Raw genomic sequence first — 19,316 nt, 5'->3', positions numbered from 1 at the left:
AAAAACAAAAAATGTGTATAAGACCTTTTGCATCATATGTTATGTAGTACTACCCTGTCCATTACTTTAAAACTTTTACACTGTTTGGTAAACTGGGGAAAAATTAGCCCCAAAAACCGGCCTAAATGGGTACAACACATGTGTGCTGGCTGATATGAATTGCAGATTTGCTAGATAGAGTACCTGTACAACATATAATATTGCTTCATTAGTACTTCATAGACTACTAGAGCATGGTACATAGAGTGTGCTGAGGTTGGTCAGCCAAATGTCATGGTATGGCTGTACAGTGTTATGAATAGTGTACCAAGGACAGGTTACTGTTAACACCACTCCTCTGCCCTTTTCCAGTCAAGATCTAATGGTTCACCACACATTTCCCACTTCCCCTATATATATTTGCTCACTTCTTTGCTATTATCCAGAGGATAAACACTTCACTTCCATAAGAAGCAGCAAATTCTTCTAACTGTCAGGTACAACAAACTTCTTCCATTTTTCTCCAGTTTATTTTTGCATACATAAATGTCTTTCTGTCTATTCTTCCCATGATTGTTCTGCATTTATTTGTCATTCTTTTACTACATAGTCACATCTATTAAATGATTTAAGGCAAGAAACATGCAAATATTTTTCATGCTTAGTTTCTTTGTTCATCTAATATACTAACATCCTTTCTTCCATGCTGTGTATGACTAAAGATGAAACATGAACGTGTATTCTTGAGTGAGCTGAACTCTACCAGCAGGGCGTACAAAGTGAAGGTGAAGGTCATCGAGAAAGGCCGTGTTACCAAATCTCATAAGAAAGGGGTTCTGTTCTAGCACATCCTTATGGAAGATGACAGGGTATGACACGCGTTTATTTTGTCAGCTTCATACATACTTTGGATTTGGTAATTTAAATTGCATTTTTAAAGCAAAGCATATGAAATACCTTGTGGTTAATTCGAGTGTATCTCATGCTAAAATTGACAACATCACTGCTTCTTTAAATGGTACATACAAAGACCTTGCAAATAATAGCTACTTTTTGTGAAAATCACTAATAATGTAACAACATTACAAATAGCGGGAGTAGTATGAATAAGTATCAGTATTATCAAATTTGAATTGAATGATCTAGATTGGGTTGAAATTGGAGTCATATGACAGAATATGTTTGGTGTACAGAATATGTTTGGTTTAAGAAAAAAAGACTGATTTGTTACTCCCCCCGTTTTTTTCTTAATAAGTGCATCGTAATGTCCGATTATGGAACGAAGTGCACTTATTAAAATATTGAGGGAGTACTCCGTAGATCGATCCTAACAGAAGGTACTGTAGAAAATCCTTCTGTGACATGCTGTCCGGAAACTCAGTTCATTTTTGATGTAGGAAATACCGTGCCATAAGGTTAATCAAATAATCTTTGTCTCTAGACTTTAGTCGGTTGGTTGGAAACTTACCTTACTCCCGAGGGTGCATTCTTCTTAGGGGGGAAAGTTTACTGGTTTCTGCAGGGATCATGTTCAGAAAATGTAACCACCTAATTTACGCAACTTAAGTCTGAAAGGGACACTGGTAGATATCTAACATGGGTTCAGAAGCAGTCTGATAAAATTGCAGCAAAAATTGAATAACATTGACATAACAGCCTCATTTAAGTAAGTTAGGTCTGACAAAAATGATTCAGTAAAATTGTAGCAACATTTGATTAACAGTCAGAAGAAGCATACACTATGACATTATTTGCAACAAAAATGATCAAGGAACCAAACAATTATTCTTTTATGGCCCCAGACTCCCAAGCTTAATCCCAAAATAAAATTAAAAAAACAAGAAAGGCGTGAATCATTTGTAATGGGCTGACTCACTTCACAAAAGACTTACTCCACTAGATCAATAACAATCTGAGAAAGCCATATAGTTAGCCAGTTATGTAATCAAATAGACATTCAATTTAAGAGTACTTTATTACGGTCACATTGAGGTCGTCCCGGATTACTTGTACCGTTTCTAAGGTCATCCTGGATTACTTGTACCGTTTTTCTCATAAGGTCGTCCCGGATTACTTGTACCGTTTCTAAAAATGGAAACTTTTTTACTATTATATCAATCAGTAACACAATATGTGAGAAAGCCAGAGCTTTGCAAAGAAATTCAGTAGCATGATCATAATGCAACTATGCATGATTAGGACCTAAACATTTAATTGCCTTTTTTTCCCCCCGATGGAGCTTATTTGAACTTATATTCATTGCGAGTTGAGTTTTTGAAAGGTGAAGATAATGCCCTCGAAAAGATACTTAGTAAACCTTACTTTCCACATAATGTACCTCCTTAATATACTGCTCTCTGCACGAGCTAGGTTGTCTTTATGTAATCATGCGTATGGTATTAAATTTGGCAGATGAAGTTTCTCTATTTAAGAAAGACGCTGCACTTTCAATTAGAAATTATTGCCTGATTGTCGTTAATAACAGATTGCAATTTGGATTCTTTATATTCCTTGACTTGACACAAACATAGATTACCTCAACATACACAAACCCTACAATTTTGTAATGGTAAACACACAAATAGCCTACATATAGCCTACACTATGAATGTTTCTGTGCAGACTAATAAGGCAGTTGCTTCACAGGGGAACAAAATGCGCGGTGCGCTGTTCGGAGATCAGATTGCAACATACAAATATTCCCTCCAGCACAAAGGGACTTATGAAATTGCAGATGCTCTAATCCGGTCTGCGGACCAGCAGTGGAAACGAAGCGAATTTGAGATGGACTTTCAAATGATCTTCGGTAGGCAGACAGTTGTTCAACATGTTGATCCTGAGGCAGGTCCTATTGTGCCAGATAACCTATGCCTAGCATCTGTGCCAAGGGTTGGGGACCCGGATGACAGATTTGGTAATGACCATCTAAAAGCTTATCCATGCACGCTTTCCATACACATTACAAGCAATGCATTAGCTCACCTCCCACCCACCCCCATTCCCACTCTATTTGTTTGTTTGTAAACAGAAGTTCTTGGTGTCGTGCTGTATGTTGAGGAGGAAGCTAGGTCAGTTGACATAGCTCAGGGGCACCAGGCCTTGGTCCGCGAGATTGTCATCTCTGACCACAGGTAACGTTTCCCTGACACATCCATCACACTCACTAATAGTTGCCACTAAATACATCACTATTAAACCTAAATGACCATAAACCTAAAATCAGCAACATAAATAAAAATGACCATATACATCTAAATGACCATAAACCTAAAATCGGAGTGATCTTATTCGTTGACCTATATATATATACCCAATATGAAGGCTCTGAAATAATAACATAATCTGAAGATGTTATTGGCATTGAATCTTATTCGTTGACCCCTCCTTGTTCACAGCTCTGACCAACCAATGGTCATTTCTGCTTGGAGTGATCTTGCTGGGGATGAATGTGATGCACTGTCTACTTACTTGTGCCGAAAAATTCAGTGTTGTTGGCTTTACTTCTCTACGCGCTACTTCACACAAAGGTACTACAATCCCAATACAAGGTTTGCAATTCATGTGTCACCATAGCCAACCATTTAATATGTTTATTATCTTACGTAGGATTCTCCCTCTCAACAAGCATCTCTACTTTGATTGACCGTGACCCTAAGGGAGACAGGCCAAATGCGCTTACTGAATGGTAATACAACATCCCATCTCTTACCCTTTGGCTAAATGGATGGATTTCTAGTACATAGGTGCACTCATTTCCACTACCTTTTTGCAGGGCTCTAACGCACCAGGACATTCTCTCCGACAGGTAGGCTCGAGTGTTGGATGTCAGGAACCCCTCTCAAGAAAGGGTGATCATGACCCTTGATGTTCTGAACTGAAGAAGGCATGTCCCTCTTACTTTATTGGTTTTAGTTAACGCTTGGTTTATTTACTTAGGTTATCATCACTACTTTTCAAGAAGACCTTGCAAAGGATTTGTTCTCAGGTCATTTATCCTCTCGATCTTTGGATGAGCTTTGCTCAAATAACCTTCAACCAAATATTTGTAAACATTTAATGAAACCATGCTGAAACACAAACTCAATCTCTGCGTTTAAAAAGTATTTAACATCATGTGTTAATGAAACCATATTATAAATCCTTGAATGCAAGTCACACTCACACTAAACACATTGTTACTGGGCTCATAAAATGATCAGCCACATCCACTTGCGTATTATCTATACTTACATATTCCTCACACCCGAATGAACGTGCCCTAGCATATGATGCATATAAATGTCACACCATCTGATGTGGCCTAAACTAAAGAGTGCCACATGACTGTATTATGATAGCCCAGAAAGGAGGCTCAAAGGCCCACCAGCAGGCATGCCTCGAATCTATATATAGCCAAATGCCCGCATCCAGATCAAAGACCCATCGCTTCGGCCATGAGACCTATTTGCTTAAAAGGATCCTGATCCATTATGTCTAAAAGCCCAAAGCTTGCAGGCAAGCCCAACATTCAAAAGGTCCAATAGGACTAATCAAGCCTCCTACTATCGGACACGTGTCCCGATCATATAAAGCATCCAATCATGCAGCCAGAGTTTAGGGATCAATTCCCAAGAAACCCTAGCACTATAAATAGTGCAGATCCCTAGGTAAAAGCGGCAATCAATTCATTCTCACCTACCTTCAAACTATTTCTGCTATGCCTTCTCTCTAAAATTACTTCTCTCTCTAGCCCATACTTACTTAGGCATCGGAGGGAATATTCCTACGGGAATATTCTTGTTTTGCAGGTTGCCAGAAGTTCGTGCCAGCTCATACTTGATACCTCTGAGGAACGCGTGACACGTCATCACCGTAAAATATCCCACAACATTTGGCGCCGTCTATGGGGAGGTATAGTATCATGGCCGAACCACAGTCTGAAGGAGAGCATGTTGAAGGAGAAGAGAGACGGCCTCGCGAATGGAGTCAACGCCATATAGAAGAAGCCAATCGAGTCGCAAATGCCGGTAACACACCACGTCGAGTGCAGGAGGCTGAGGTGGTTGTAGAGGAAGAACTAGTCCTGGAAACATCTCCACCGGGCGGCCACCTAAGCCCCAGTGTCCGAGATGCCGTGCTGGATGAGAATTTGGACTTGCCAGTCTCAGTGGGATCGCTGCGCGTGATTTTAGGAGGATTCCAACAGAAAATGAATCAAACCTTTCGACAGCAGATGAGTACCACATTGCAGGATGAAATACGAAAGAACATGTTAATCTATAACACTGAAAGGACGGCCCCGCAGAGGCCCCTCACTCTGGGCGTCAATCGGATAAACAAAATGCCACTTAGATCCAACGTTTGGAGAGCTGGAGAAAGCTCCCGTCCACAAGCTAGCCGTCTTCCAGTCCCCTGGAAGAACGCTCGGAGATTGACCGCGACCATCAAGTTTTTCTGCCTCGGAGAGACCAAGCAACGCGACCACCATCTAGGGGAAACCCCCCGGCCATCTTGTGACCCTCCTCGACGCCAGGAATACTATGAAGCTGAATCTGAATTATCAGACACTGGGTCCACCCAGTAATGGAAGATCCTCCATTTTACCCCTTTGCTCGAGGGCAGACCCAGATGACGCCTAACATAGTAAGCCTGCGTCCCCGTATGGTCTCCAGCCGCCGTGAACCCACCTATCACATCCAACAAGGGTTTAATAAGCTGACGCTAAGGCACATTAGTACTCCCTTCTCTAAGGACATAATGAACGCCCCGAAAGAACCCAAGGTTAAAACTCCCACCATTGGAGCCTATGACGGTACTACCGACCCAAATATGCACCTAGTTGCATACTGTCACCACATGTATGTTCAAGGAACCAATGAAGACACTTGGTGCAAATACTTCCCTGCCACTCTTAAAGGAGTAACGTCCAAATGGTTTGAGCGATTTCCCCCAGGATCAATTGCCTCTTTCAACGAGCTGCAAACCCTGTTCTCCACCAGGTTCATGGCACACAAGGAAGAAAGGAAAACAAGTATGCATTTGGGACGCATTCAACAAGGAAAACATGAATCACTAAGAAGCTATGTGAAACCTTTCAATCTAGAGGCCGGGCAGATCCCAGACCTACCCGACGGCGTCTCTTTCGATAATTTTACTAGGGGATTAAAGAATAGATCATTCCAGTTTGACTTAGTTAAGAAGAGTGTTAGGACTATGGCCGAAGTATTGGATGAGGCTGAAGCGTTTATCCACGCAACAGAAATATGCAGCGCGTCCAAAGATGGAAAGACTGGTGAGGCAACAAATTCCTCAGGAAAGAAGGACAAAATAGACCGAAAGGCTCTACGAGTAAATGGTACTTGGGCTCTTTCAAAAGAGCATGATACCAATTCTCCGGGACACAAGAGAGAACGTCCACAAGAAAGAGGATATTTCAAGTACAACACAGATCTCCTCACAATACTGAAGGACGTCGGGACCCGGTTTGACCTTGAACGGCCTTTTCCCATGAAGTCTCATGCTGAGAGTCGAGACCCTAAGCTGTATTGCCAGTTCCACGAGGATATAGGGCATGACACCAAGAATTGTAGAAGCCTAAAGAGAGCCCTAGACGGCCTGGCCTCCAAAGGACACCTCAAAAACTACTTGCAGAGGAGCGCTCACGGCTCGGGGAAGAACCAGTACAAAAAGAACAAATCACCCGTCTCACCTACAGAGGGAAACCACAACGAAGGGGGGTTTGTAGCCGTCATATCTGGAGGGCCAGCCGCTGGAGGACCCACCATGAGGGGACAGAAAGACTATGTCCGCCGCCTAGGGCAAGTAATGCTGTCAGGAAAGTCACCTATGGACCCATTCCCTCGGATAAAGATATGTGAATCGGATGGAGGACAAGTAGCCACTCCGCATGATGATCCTCTTGTGGTCGAGATCAAAATCTCCAATATGAGAGTGAAGCGTATCCTGATAGACACTGGGAGCTCGTCCGACATAATGAGCATGGAGTGCCTCAGCCGCCTAGCCCACGACCCCAAAACCATAGAGAGCATACACTATCCCATCATTGGTTTTGGAGGAAGCATCATACATCCCGTAGGCGTCATCAATTTGCCGGTACGGTTCGGGGATCGAAAAGATGGATGGAAGATGGGAGTAAATTTCCTAATCGTCAAGGACTTGATAGCATACAATGTCATCTTGGGACGTCTCACCCTGAACAAAATTAAAGCGGTAGTCGTCACCCATCTCATGCTCCTGAAGTTTGTATGTGATAATGGGGCGATAGGGACTATACATGGAGACCAACAGCAGGCAAGAGACTGCTACCTCACAACCCTCAACCCGTTAGCATGGAAGAAAGATTTGGCCGAAGCAAGGAGGCAAGAGAAAGCATGAGGAGGAACTACCTACCGCCAATGAGAGTATACCAGTCAAGACAGAAAAAAGTGGCTAAAAATAGAATGTCATTAAGATAAGTTATGTAACTCGAGCCTACTAAACGGCCTAACAATTGTGCAAGAGCCCACAAGATGGCCTGTAATGCATGCCTACAAAGCAACCAATTTAGTTTTGCTACTTAGTAAAATGATAAGATCTATGATAATGTTTCCCTATCTGATGAACTCATGGCTCAATAAAGTCGCAAAAAAATAATAATTAAAGAATGAAATACCACCACATTAAAGAGCCCTAAGGGGTGACGTCATGAGTGGCTAATTGAACGATGGCCTGAAAAGTGGCCTGAATTGATAAAGACGTAAAAAACGCAAAGCAAGACTCAACAAGAGCAGTTATTTAAGATGACGTCTTCTCCTTTGAAGGCGTCACAAAAAGACTAATCGGGTGACGACATGAGAAGTGGCCTAGATTAGCGCTCCAAATTAGGCTGATCACCTAAAACACCGGGGTAACCGTCCACAAATGGACCAAAAAGAGTGTTCCTAAGAAATCAGTAATAAACTAAAATGGAATAAAAAACAAGTGCACAGGAGGCACAAAATATTCATACATGCGCACAAGGCGCAACAAACCCAAATAAATAATGCCAAAAGGCATCAATGTTATTACAAGCGCCCGCGACGCCATCCAAACCAACTAACAAAGACCATCTATGAATGAGGGGCTGTGGAGCTCCCGTCTCGAACATCCTGGTCTTCAGGGGAATTCACTTCCTCTTCCTCCACGTCCTCATCCTCCCCCTCGCTAAAAAACTCAGGAGGATCCAGGCCAAGGCGTCTAGCTGTCGAGACGGCCATCTGGTACGAGATTCGACGTTTAAACCAGGAGAAGTCTTTCCCATCCATTAACTGATCTCATGCCCGCCGAGAATTCTCCAAAATGGACTCTTCCCCAAGCTTGAAAGAGCTAGCGGCTTCCCCCTGTACGGATTCAATCTCATCCTGGGTAGCCTTGAGCTTCTTCTCCAAGGCGTCCACTTTGGAAGAGAAATTGGTCACTCGCTCTGAGACCGAGGAATACTCCTTTCTTAGCGCGACCAACCTCTCCTCATGCTCCAGCAACTCCTTCTCATAGTCCTGGGCTTCTTCCTCAGCCTTCTTCAGAGCGTCTGCCTCGGGCTTGATCTTCTTGTCCGCATCCGCATTGATCAACCTAGCTTTCTTCTCAGCATACTTCTCATGATTCTCAATCTTGTCTTTATGCTTTAGCATCTCTTTATGCATGTCAAAGCGGTAGTGCCTACCCTCGGCACAACGGATGAAGAGCTGCCGTGACCAAAAATAGAAAAGATAATAATATACATCTAAACTTACATCAAGTACGAGGGACTGCATGGCCCCAAAATACCCCAGATCAATTCCAGGAAGCGAGCTCACATATTCCTCAGGAATTGCATCATAGATGTTCGAAAGGATCTTATCCTTTTCTTCTGAACTAAACCCGCCTGATGGGGGAATGTTCGCCACTTCAGCACGCCGCATCCGTTTGAACATGTCAACTGAATCAATATCAAAATGTCAAATATTATACCAAAACTACCAAGTTATCATGACGTCCTAAGTACTAAGACACTAACCAGTCGATGGAGCTGGTGGAGGCATGGGGGCGTCCCCAGCAGAAGGACCTTCGGATTCCTTGCCCTTCCTCTCTTGACGAGGAAGTAGTAGCTCCTCCAACATTCGCAGCAACACCTGGGGCGTCAACCTGGTCAGAAACCACCTCGTCAACGGCCGCTTTGGCCGAAGAACCTCCTTCGGCGGTCACCTTGGGAGATGCTTCTTTGTTCTCAGGTGGAAGGGTGGACGCCTGAGGAGGAGGGGTTCCTTCTTCCCCAGCCAGAGGGGCAGACGACCTCACCAGTGACGGTTTCGCTGCAGCATCATCAGTGCCCAGCTTCTTGAAAAAGGGACGCTTGGGCTTAGGAGCCATCGCCGAAGACGCAGTACGTTTCTTCGTAGCCGATGAAGTAGGCTCCTGAAAATGAAACGGATGAACAACCAAGCATAGACCTTAAAGGAATACAGAAGTACATCAAAATTGAATAGGACATACCTTGGCAGCATCACCAGAGGCACCCTCGTCGGACTTCTTTGAAGAGTCCTTCTTCTTAGCCTCCACGGCCTTGAAGATGTCATCCGTATACACCTAGGACAACCAGGTAGGTACGTCCACTAAACCCTTGTCTTCAGGGGACAGACGATTCATGGTAAAACCTACACAAAACCAAGAGGGTTAGTAAAAGAAAAGAAAACCAGGCTTTAGTGAAAAGTCTACGAGAACTACCTCTATTCAAATAGGGACAAAGTCCAACGACCGCGAGGAAGACCATGTTGGTAAACTGACCCACATAGGGAAGCCAATTATTGGGCACCCACGCATGACTCTTCGAGGACAACCGATACATTTCGGCCTGAAATAAAGGCTTTATGAGCCTCCAATCCCTTGACAAAAGACGAGGGTAGGCGTCTGAAGGAAATAATGCCCTTGGTCCAAGTATGCATTCTATGTTAAGTCTAATAAATGCGGTTCAGTATTAATTAACAAGTTAATAATTCAGTGAGATCAAGTGAGCTGAATGCCTAGCTAGAGGCCGCTTCAGTTCAAGTGGAATTAATGATATTAATCCACAGCTTACTCTTGACTGAACCCGTAGGGTCACACAAATAGTACGTAAACGGATCAAGTATTTAATGGCATTAAATACTCCATCTATGAATATTCGGAACCGACGGATCTTGGTTTCAGTGGGAGCTAAGATCGTCACAGGCAAGAAATGAATACTCCGGAAACGATGATATTGCCGGAAACGGAAATATGGATCGTATCGGAAATATAAATATTATCCAAGTCGTAGATGTTGCCGGAAACGGAAACATGGTACGTATCGGAAAATATTATCGGAAATGGAAATATTGCCAGAATCGGAAATATTGCCGGAAACGGAAATATTGTCAGAATCGGAAATATTACCGGAATCGGAAAATAATTCCGGAAACGGAAATATTAAATATTTGTTCGAAACGGAAATTAATTCCGGAATCGGAAATATTAAATATTGTTCGTATCGGAAATGAATTCCGGAATCGGAAAATTTAATCGGAAGCGCATCGTACGAATAAGCATCGGACGAGGCCTGCCGGACGAGGCCCAGCACGAAGCCAGGCCATCGCCCAGCAAGCCAAGAGCGCCGCACAAACAGCCACGCCAGGCCCAGCGCAAGGCCAGGCCCAGCAGGCTGCGCAGCGCGCACAGCGCGCACAGCACGCGCAGCGCGCAGCGCGCGCGGGCGCTGCGTGGGCTGCTGCTCGCGCGCACGCATGGCGCCCATCGTGGCTGCCGTGCGTGTGTGTGCAAGTGTTTGTGTTCGTGCACGTTTCCTAAAACATGCAGAGTTCGGTTAATGATTAAATTCCTAATTCTATTTGATAAATTAATTAAATTAGAGTTCTTGTAGGATTCTAGGTTTAATTAATTTGTATCTGAATAGGATTTCGATTCCCTTTCCATACCCCTATAAATATGAGGCTAGGGCTCACAATTTATAACAAGTTTAAAAAGGTATTCAAAAGTGAGTTTTTTGAGAGAAAATTAAAACACACAACTTGCTCATAAAAGTGCCGAAATTTTCTAGTACCTTAAGGGCGATTCTAGTTGGTCAATCTTAAGGCGGATCCGGACGTGCTGTGGACTATCTACGGAGGGACGACACTTGGAGTCCTAAAGACTTGTTCTTGTTCGGTTCGGGCGCAGCTAGGGAGGGCACGCAACAAAGAGTATGCATCTAAATTATGCTATATGATTATGTGTAAATAATATGTTGTCATGGGTTAATGGTTGTTTCCGCATGATCTATGTAATGTCATATGTATCATAACCTAACAGTGGTATCACGAGCCCCTTATTATTTTCATAATCTAAATTGCATGAACATGGTTAAATATTACAAATTTGCAAGAATTAAAAGGGGTGATTAATTTTCGTAATTGTTAATTAATTGCAAATTGCGTTTATTTAATTATACGTACGCAGTTTTTCGGCAGTTTCTTCGTTACTCATCCGAATTGAGTGATTTTTGTGTCAATTCCGCATGTAAAAGGCATTCTAAAATTTTGACAAAAACAGTATTTTTCTGCCGAACCCAGAATTCTCAAATTCGAAGCCTAACTATGACTTTTCGAAGGTTTTAGTTTTTCGAATGCAAAATTTCGTAAATTTAAGATGTTAAATTAAATATTTGCGATTCTTGTTGATAAATCTTGAATTTTTGATTGACCTACTGCATATGTTTAACAAGTTTGAATGCGTAGTCTTGTTAATTATGCAATCTAATTTGTAATTATGATTAATTTGTTGAAAATTAGAATAATTTAGAATTAATTTGATTTTCATAATTAATTGTAATTTAATTAGAAACCTATGATTAAAAACCACCATAAAAATTGTAAATTTATGATAAATTTTAAATTTTTTATGACCTAGACTTGAATCCATAACAATCGGAAATCAATTGGATAATAAATTTTCGATTTTTCGCCCTAAAATTATGAAATTAATATTATTTATTAATTTGTCATTAATTTTAAATATAAATTTTAAATTTTTATGCGATTCGTTCATAAAACTTGCACGCACGAAGCAATGGACGCTTCGTGTTACCCTTAAGGGGTGTTGTATAATGCGGGCATGCGACGACGAGTAAGGGAGCTCGTCGCCCGTGCGGCACGAATGCAATGAGCAAGGGCGTAGTGCACGAGCACAAGGCAGCAGCCCTGCCTTGTGTCGTGTGCCACGAGCAATGGACGAATGGGCATGGGCGAAGGGCGAGCCAAGGCAGTCGCGTGTGGGCAGCAAGCGAGCTGCGCCACAACGCGCGCTGCCTCGCACAAGAGCGCGCAGCCTCGCGCGCAGCGAGCGCAAGCTCGCGTGCCACGAGCGCTGCGCCCAGCATTGCTCGCGCGCACAACGAGCGAGGACTCGCGCGCACAGCCAGCATTGCTCGCGCGCACAGCGAGCGATGTCGCGCGCCCAGCGAGCGATGTCGCGCGCCCAGCGAGCGATGTCGCGCGCCCAGCGAGCGATGTCGCGCGCGCACTGCGAGCGATAGCTCGCGTGCGATGAGCGCTGGCGCGCGCAGCGAGCACCAATGCGTGCGGAGGCTTGCGATGGGGATGCAGCAGCTATGCGACGAGCGCATGGGCTGCGCGCACATGGCCAACAATGGCTGTGTGCGTGCGGCCCATGGGCGTGCAACGCGTAGGGTGTTTGCGTTACGATTAAAGATCGTTTTGAATGTTTAATTTGAAAATTTCAGTTCACGTAATTTTAATTAATTTTAAAATTAATAATTTAAATTATTTTCTTGGATTTTAATTTTGAATATTGTAATTATAATAAATTTTATTTATTCTAATTATTTTACTAAAATTAAAATCATGAATTAATTTAAATACGACTGAAATTAAATTAAACTTTTGGATTCAATTATAAATTGATATGAGCTTTAAATTTTAATTAAATTTGTATGTTTCCGGTTGGACTAGAAATACATTTTTATGTTTAAAATTAGTAAAGCATATAAATTTATTGGTTTAAGTGGGAGCGCTTTTTAGTCATAAACTCTTGATTAGGTCTACAAATCCTTAAGGTTAAAACAACTTGATTAGAATTAATAAGGACTGAATAATTGGTAGATTATTGGTGCCCTTGATTAATTGCTGCAAATGTTTACATGATGCATAATGTGTTTTACTAACCAGCTATGTGGGCCATTCATGATAATGAATGGGTGAATGGTATATATTGTATATGTACTGTTTTGCAGGTTATGAAGTGACTAGTATGGCCCAAATAGGATAGAAAATATGGTCTGCGTACCATTAATTTGAATGTAATTGGTCTAAAGTACCAAAGTTATTTTTCAATTCAAATATGGTCTGCGAACCATCAAATAGTTGTAATTAGTTATAGCTTATCCTATTTGAAGAAAATGGTGCCTCCCACGGAGATTTTCAAGACGGACTTTGAAGTCAAAGCTTCAAGATGAAGTCGGGCCATACTAGATCACATTTATCTTATGCATGCTTTAAGTTATTTATTGTTTTAAATATGTCTTAAAATGCATGAGATCAAAAGCTTGATTATGTTGCATGATTAAGGATTTTAGTTCACTTAAAATCTAACCAACATAGTAAGAGCCTTAAGTTCCAAACTTAAAAATTGAGTTAAAAGGTGCCATGCCAAAATATACACTTGCTTGGATATCCTTTACATCAATCTAGTAATAGTTTTCGCTCAGCGAGGTGTTACTTATTGGTCCTAAAGGGGCAAGGTACACAAATAATTGTGAGTACATGTTAGTTTTGGTGAAACTCAACGATATAAGTAAGGAGTCCTTTTATGTCGTGGCAAATTCGATAGGTTTACCTAATAAGTTCTTAGACATACCTATCAACCAAGAATAGTTTCTAGACTATTAGCAAAAGGATTTTGCTTACCTAAGATGTTCTAGGATTAAGTCGACAAACTGTGCTTAGTTCTTCAATGATTTTAGGATCTTGGAATCATTTTATTCACACCTGCCGGAACACATAACTTGAATAAAATGCTTAATAAACATTGAATTATGCATGTATGCTAGAATTTAAGTTTATTAAGAGAAACTGTGAATGGTTATTTATTTGTTTATTCTTTTCAATTGTAGTTTTTAATATGGCAAACAACAATTCATTCAACATTCGATCAATTCTCGAAAAGGAGAAGTTGAACGGGAAAAACTTCCTTGACTGGCAAAGGAACTTGCAAATAGTTCTTATGCAGGAAGAAAAGGAGTATGTCCTGGATGAGGCGATGCCCGAAGCTGCAGGCGACGGGGTCACTCAGGCAGCCCTCAATCGTTGGATTGATGCCAACAAGGATGTGAAATGTCTAATGCTCGCCACCATGAGTGCGGATCTGCAGAAAACGTTCATCAACTCAGATGCTTTCACAATCATCAGTGAGTTGAAGAACATGTTCCAAGATCTGGCTCGAGTCGAAAGATTCGAGACTCATAGGCAAATTCTTGAGACCAAGCTTAAGAAAGGCGAGCCCGTAAGTCCACATGTTCTCAAAATGATTGGACTCATTGAGAATATGAGTCGGCTGGATCAGCAATTTTCTCAGGAAATGACTATAGACACCATCCTACATTCTCTTCATAGCGGGTATGATCAGTTCAAACTGAACTACAGTATGAATAGTCTGGACAAAACGCTCACTGAGCTTCACGGTATGCTGAAGACCGCTGAAAAGACGCTCAAAAGTGATAAGCAGGATGTGCTTATGGTGCGTGGGGGCAAGTTCAAGAAATCTGGAAAGAAGAGGAATGCTAAGAAAGGTGGCAACAAGGCCAGCCCAACTAAGCAAACTGGCGCCAAATCTGCAAAGAGGAAGGTCAGTCAACCCACTTCTGAATCCGAATGCTTCTACTGCAAGAAGAAGGGGCATTGGAAGAGAGATTGCTTGAAGCTAAAGGAAGATCAGAAGAACGGAACAGTCGTTCCATCTTCTGGTATTTTCGTTATAGACTGTATACTTGCTAATTCAACTTCTTGGGTATTAGATACTGGTTGTGGCTCACACTTATGTTCCAATCCACAGGGACTAAGAAGAAGTAGAAAGTTAAGCAAGGGTGAAGTCGACCTACGAGTGGGAAATGGAGCACGGATTGCTGCATTAGCCGTAGGAACTTACTATTTGTCGTTGCCCTCCGGGCTAGTTTTGGAACTGGAAGAATGTTTCCATGTTCCAAGTCTTACTAAAAACATCATTTCAGTTTCTTGCTTAGATGCTAAGGGATTTTCCTTTTTAATAAAAGACAATAGTTGTTCGTTTTATTTTAAAGAGATGTTTTATGGATCTGCTAGATTAGTCAATGGACTTTATTTATTAGATCACGACAAACAAGTATATAACATAAATACCAAAAAGGCCAAAAAGGATGATTCAGATCTCACCTATCTGTGGCATTGTCGATTAGGCCATATAAACTTGAAACGCTTAGAAAGACTTCAAAGGGAAGGAATTCTAGAACCATTTGACTTAGAGGATTATGGTAAATGCGAATCATGTTTACTTGGCAAAATGACAAAGCAACCTTTCTCTAAAGTCGGAGAAAGAGCAAATGAACTATTGGGTTTAATCCATACAGATGTATGTGGACCAATGAGTACAAATGCTAGAGGTGGTTTCAGCTACTTTATCACTTTCACTGATGACTTCAGTAGGTATGGTTATGTCTACCTAATGAAGTATAAGTCTGAATCCTTTGACAAATTCAAGGAATTTCAGAGTGAAGTAGAGAATCAATTAGGCAAGAAGATTAAGGCACTGCGGTCTGATAGAGGCGGTGAATATCTGAGCTATGAATTTGATGACCATCTGAAAGAATGTGGAATTCTATCAGAATTGACTCCTCCTGGAACACCACAATGGAACGGTGTGTCAGAACGGAGGAACAGAACCTTGCTAGACATGGTCAGGTCAATGATGGGTCAGGCCGAACTTCCATTAGAATTTTGGGGACATGCACTAAATACAGCTGCACTCACTATAAATAGAGCTCCGTCTAAAGATGTCGAAAAGACTCCATACGAATTATGGTTTGGAAAGCCTCCAAATGTGTCTTTTCTTAAGATTTGGGGATGTGAAGTATACGTCAAACGATTAATTTCAGACAAACTTCATCCAAAATCTGACAAATGTATCCTTGTGGGCTATCCAAAGGAAACAAAGGGGTATTACTTCTACAATACATCTGAGAACAAAGTGTTTGTTGCTCGAGATGGTGTCTTTTTGGAGAAGGATCACATTTCCAAAATGACAAGTGGGAGAAAAGTAGACCTCGAAGAAATTCGAGTCGAACAACAAACTCTAGAGAATGCTCAAAATGACATTCAGGATGAAACTCAGAGATCTTTAGAAGAATATGGTGAGAATCATGGTCAATCTAGAAATGTTACCCCGCGTAGATCGCAAAGATATAGATCTCAACCGGAAAGGTACTTAGGTATTTTGACGAACGAGAGCTATGACGTTCTATTACTTGAAAGTGATGAACCTGCGACTTACAAGCAAGCTATGACGAGCCCTAGCTCCAAGCAGTGGCAAGAAGCCATGCAATCTGAATTAGACTCCATGTCTGAAAACCAAGTATGGGATTTGGTCGATTTGCCAGATGGCTACCAAGCCATTGGAAGCAAATGGGTTTTCAAACTGAAAAAGGACAAGGATGGGAAACTTGAAGTTTTCAAAGCTAGATTGGTCGCAAAAGGTTACAGGCAAGTCCACGGTGTGGATTACGATGAAACCTTTTCACCAGTTGCAATGCTAAAGTCTATTCGAATAATGTTAGCAATCGCTGCATATTACGATTACGAAATATGGCAGATGGATGTCAAAACTGCTTTCTTAAACGGCGTTTTAACAGAAACTGTGTTTATGACACAGCCTGAAGGTTTTGAGGATCCAAAGAATGCTAAAAAGGTATGCAAGCTAAAGAAGTCAATCTACGGATTGAAGCAGGCATCCAGGAGCTGGAATATACGTTTTGATGAAGCAGTCAGTGACTTTGGTTTCATCAAGAACGCGGACGAATCTTGTGTATACAAGAAGGTCAGTGGGAGCAAAATTGCTTTCCTAGTATTATATGTCGACGACATATTGCTTATCGGAAATGACATTCCTATGTTGAACTCTGTCAAGATTTGGCTTGGGAAATGTTTTTCGATGAAGGATCTAGGAGAAGCACAGTACATATTGGGCATCAAGATTTACAGAGATAGATCTAAAAAGATGATTGGACTTAGTCAAAGCACTTATATCAATAAGGTGCTTGATAGGTTCAAGATGGCGAACTCCAAGCGAGGCTACCTACCCATGTCTCATGGAATGACTCTAAGCAAGACTCAGTGCCCAAAAACACTTGATGAGCGTAGACGAATGAATGGGATTCCATATGCATCATTGATTGGTTCAATAATGTATGCTATGATATGTACACGCCCGGATGTTGCGTACGCACTCAGTGCTACGAGCAGATACCAGTCAGACCCAGGAGAGGCGCATTGGACTGCTGCCAAGAATATTCTGAAGTACCTGAAAAGGCACAAAGATGACTTCCTGGTCTATGGTGGAGATGATGAATTAATTGTTAAAGGCTATACGGACGCAAGTTTCCAAACCGACAAAGATGATTTTAGATCACAGTTTGGGTTTGTCTTCTGCCTCAACGGAGGAGCAGTAAGCTGGAAAAGTGCTAAGCAAAGCACCATTGCGGATTCTACAACTGAAGCGGAGTACATTGCTGCACATGAAGCAGCAAAGGAAGCTATATGGCTAAGGAAGTTCATAGGAGAACTTGGTGTAGTCCCCTCCATTAAAGGACCAATAGCCCTGTATTGTGATAATAACGGAGCTATTGCACAGGCAAAAGAGCCTAGACACCACCAGAGAGTCAAGCATGTACTTCGTAGATTTCACCTTCTACGAGAGTTCGTTGAAAGAAAAGAAGTCGAGATAAGCAAAATTGGAACTGTTGACAACATATCAGATCCATTAACTAAACCTCTGCCGCAGGCGAAGCACAACTCGCACACTGCAGCTATGGGAATCAAGCATATTGGAGAATGGCTTTGATGTCTCTGTTTAATGTTTTAAAGTTTTAGAGTTTAAATCTTTGTAAAACATTATTGGTTAATCATTCACAATAAATGAAATGAATTCATTTTTCCATTTAATTTGTGGTTTATTAAATGATGAGTCCCTTCAATTTGACGAATATTCAAGATAGACTGCCAGGACCAGTTCTGTGACTAAGAAATGTCTATCAAGTGAACTTGAATGTCAAAAGTTGAAAATGGTCCCTAGTCGGAGTTTTCTATAAAATTGGACGCATAGAAAACGTTAGACGACTAGAATGCAAGATGACTAGTAGTTCTGTTTCTTGAACTATGTGGACATGGCAATGTCATAATCATTTGCATAGATACTTACTTTGGGAAGACTAGTATCGGACAAGACCTATGAAACTTTACTGTAAGAGATGAAAATCTGTCATGAGTAAATTTCATTAAATTATTAGACACTAAATCCTCAATACCTGAGTGATTTGAGATTACTTGTTTGAGAACTGGTTGCTTTGACGTTGACCAACCGTCGCACCGTAAAAGGAGGCTATAAAGGCAACGCTCAGGTAATCACCTATCAAACGAAGTCTAATCTCAAGATCGCAAGATTGGGATTGTCCTCCCATAAATCGGGATGAGATGCTTAAAAGTTGTACAAGGCCACTCGGAGAGCTAGAAACTGTGAAATGCATGGCCGTGCTCGGATGAATCATAGGCTATGATTATCTGTTTATTTGATCAGTTGAACTCTGAAACCGAGGAACACCTCTGGACGTAATAAGGATGACAACTCTTACCTTATGTTCAAGAGCAAGCATCGAGCGACAAAGGAATTAGGAAATGCACACTTGTCCCTAAGGACAAGTGGGAGACTGAAGGAAATAATGCCCTTGGTCCAAGTATGCATTCTATGTTAAGTCTAATAAATGCGGTTCAGTATTAATTAACAAGTTAATAATTCAGTGAGATCAAGTGAGCTGAATGCCTAGGTAGAGGCCGCTTCAGTTCAAGTGGAATTAATGATATTAATCCACAGCTTACTCTTGACTGAACCCGTAGGGTCACACAAATAGTACGTAAACGGATCAAGTATTTAATGGCATTAAATACTCCATCTATGAATATTCGGAACCGACGGATCTTGGTTTCAGTGGGAGCTAAGATCGTCACAGGCAAGAAATGAATACTCCGGAAACGATGATATTGCCGGAAACGGAAATATGGATCGTATCGGAA

Source organism: Spinacia oleracea, chromosome 4 (assembly GCF_020520425.1).
Source record: "Spinacia oleracea cultivar Varoflay chromosome 4, BTI_SOV_V1, whole genome shotgun sequence".
Lineage (NCBI taxonomy): Eukaryota > Viridiplantae > Streptophyta > Magnoliopsida > Caryophyllales > Amaranthaceae > Spinacia > Spinacia oleracea.
Note: the sequence above shows the minus strand (reverse complement) of the source record.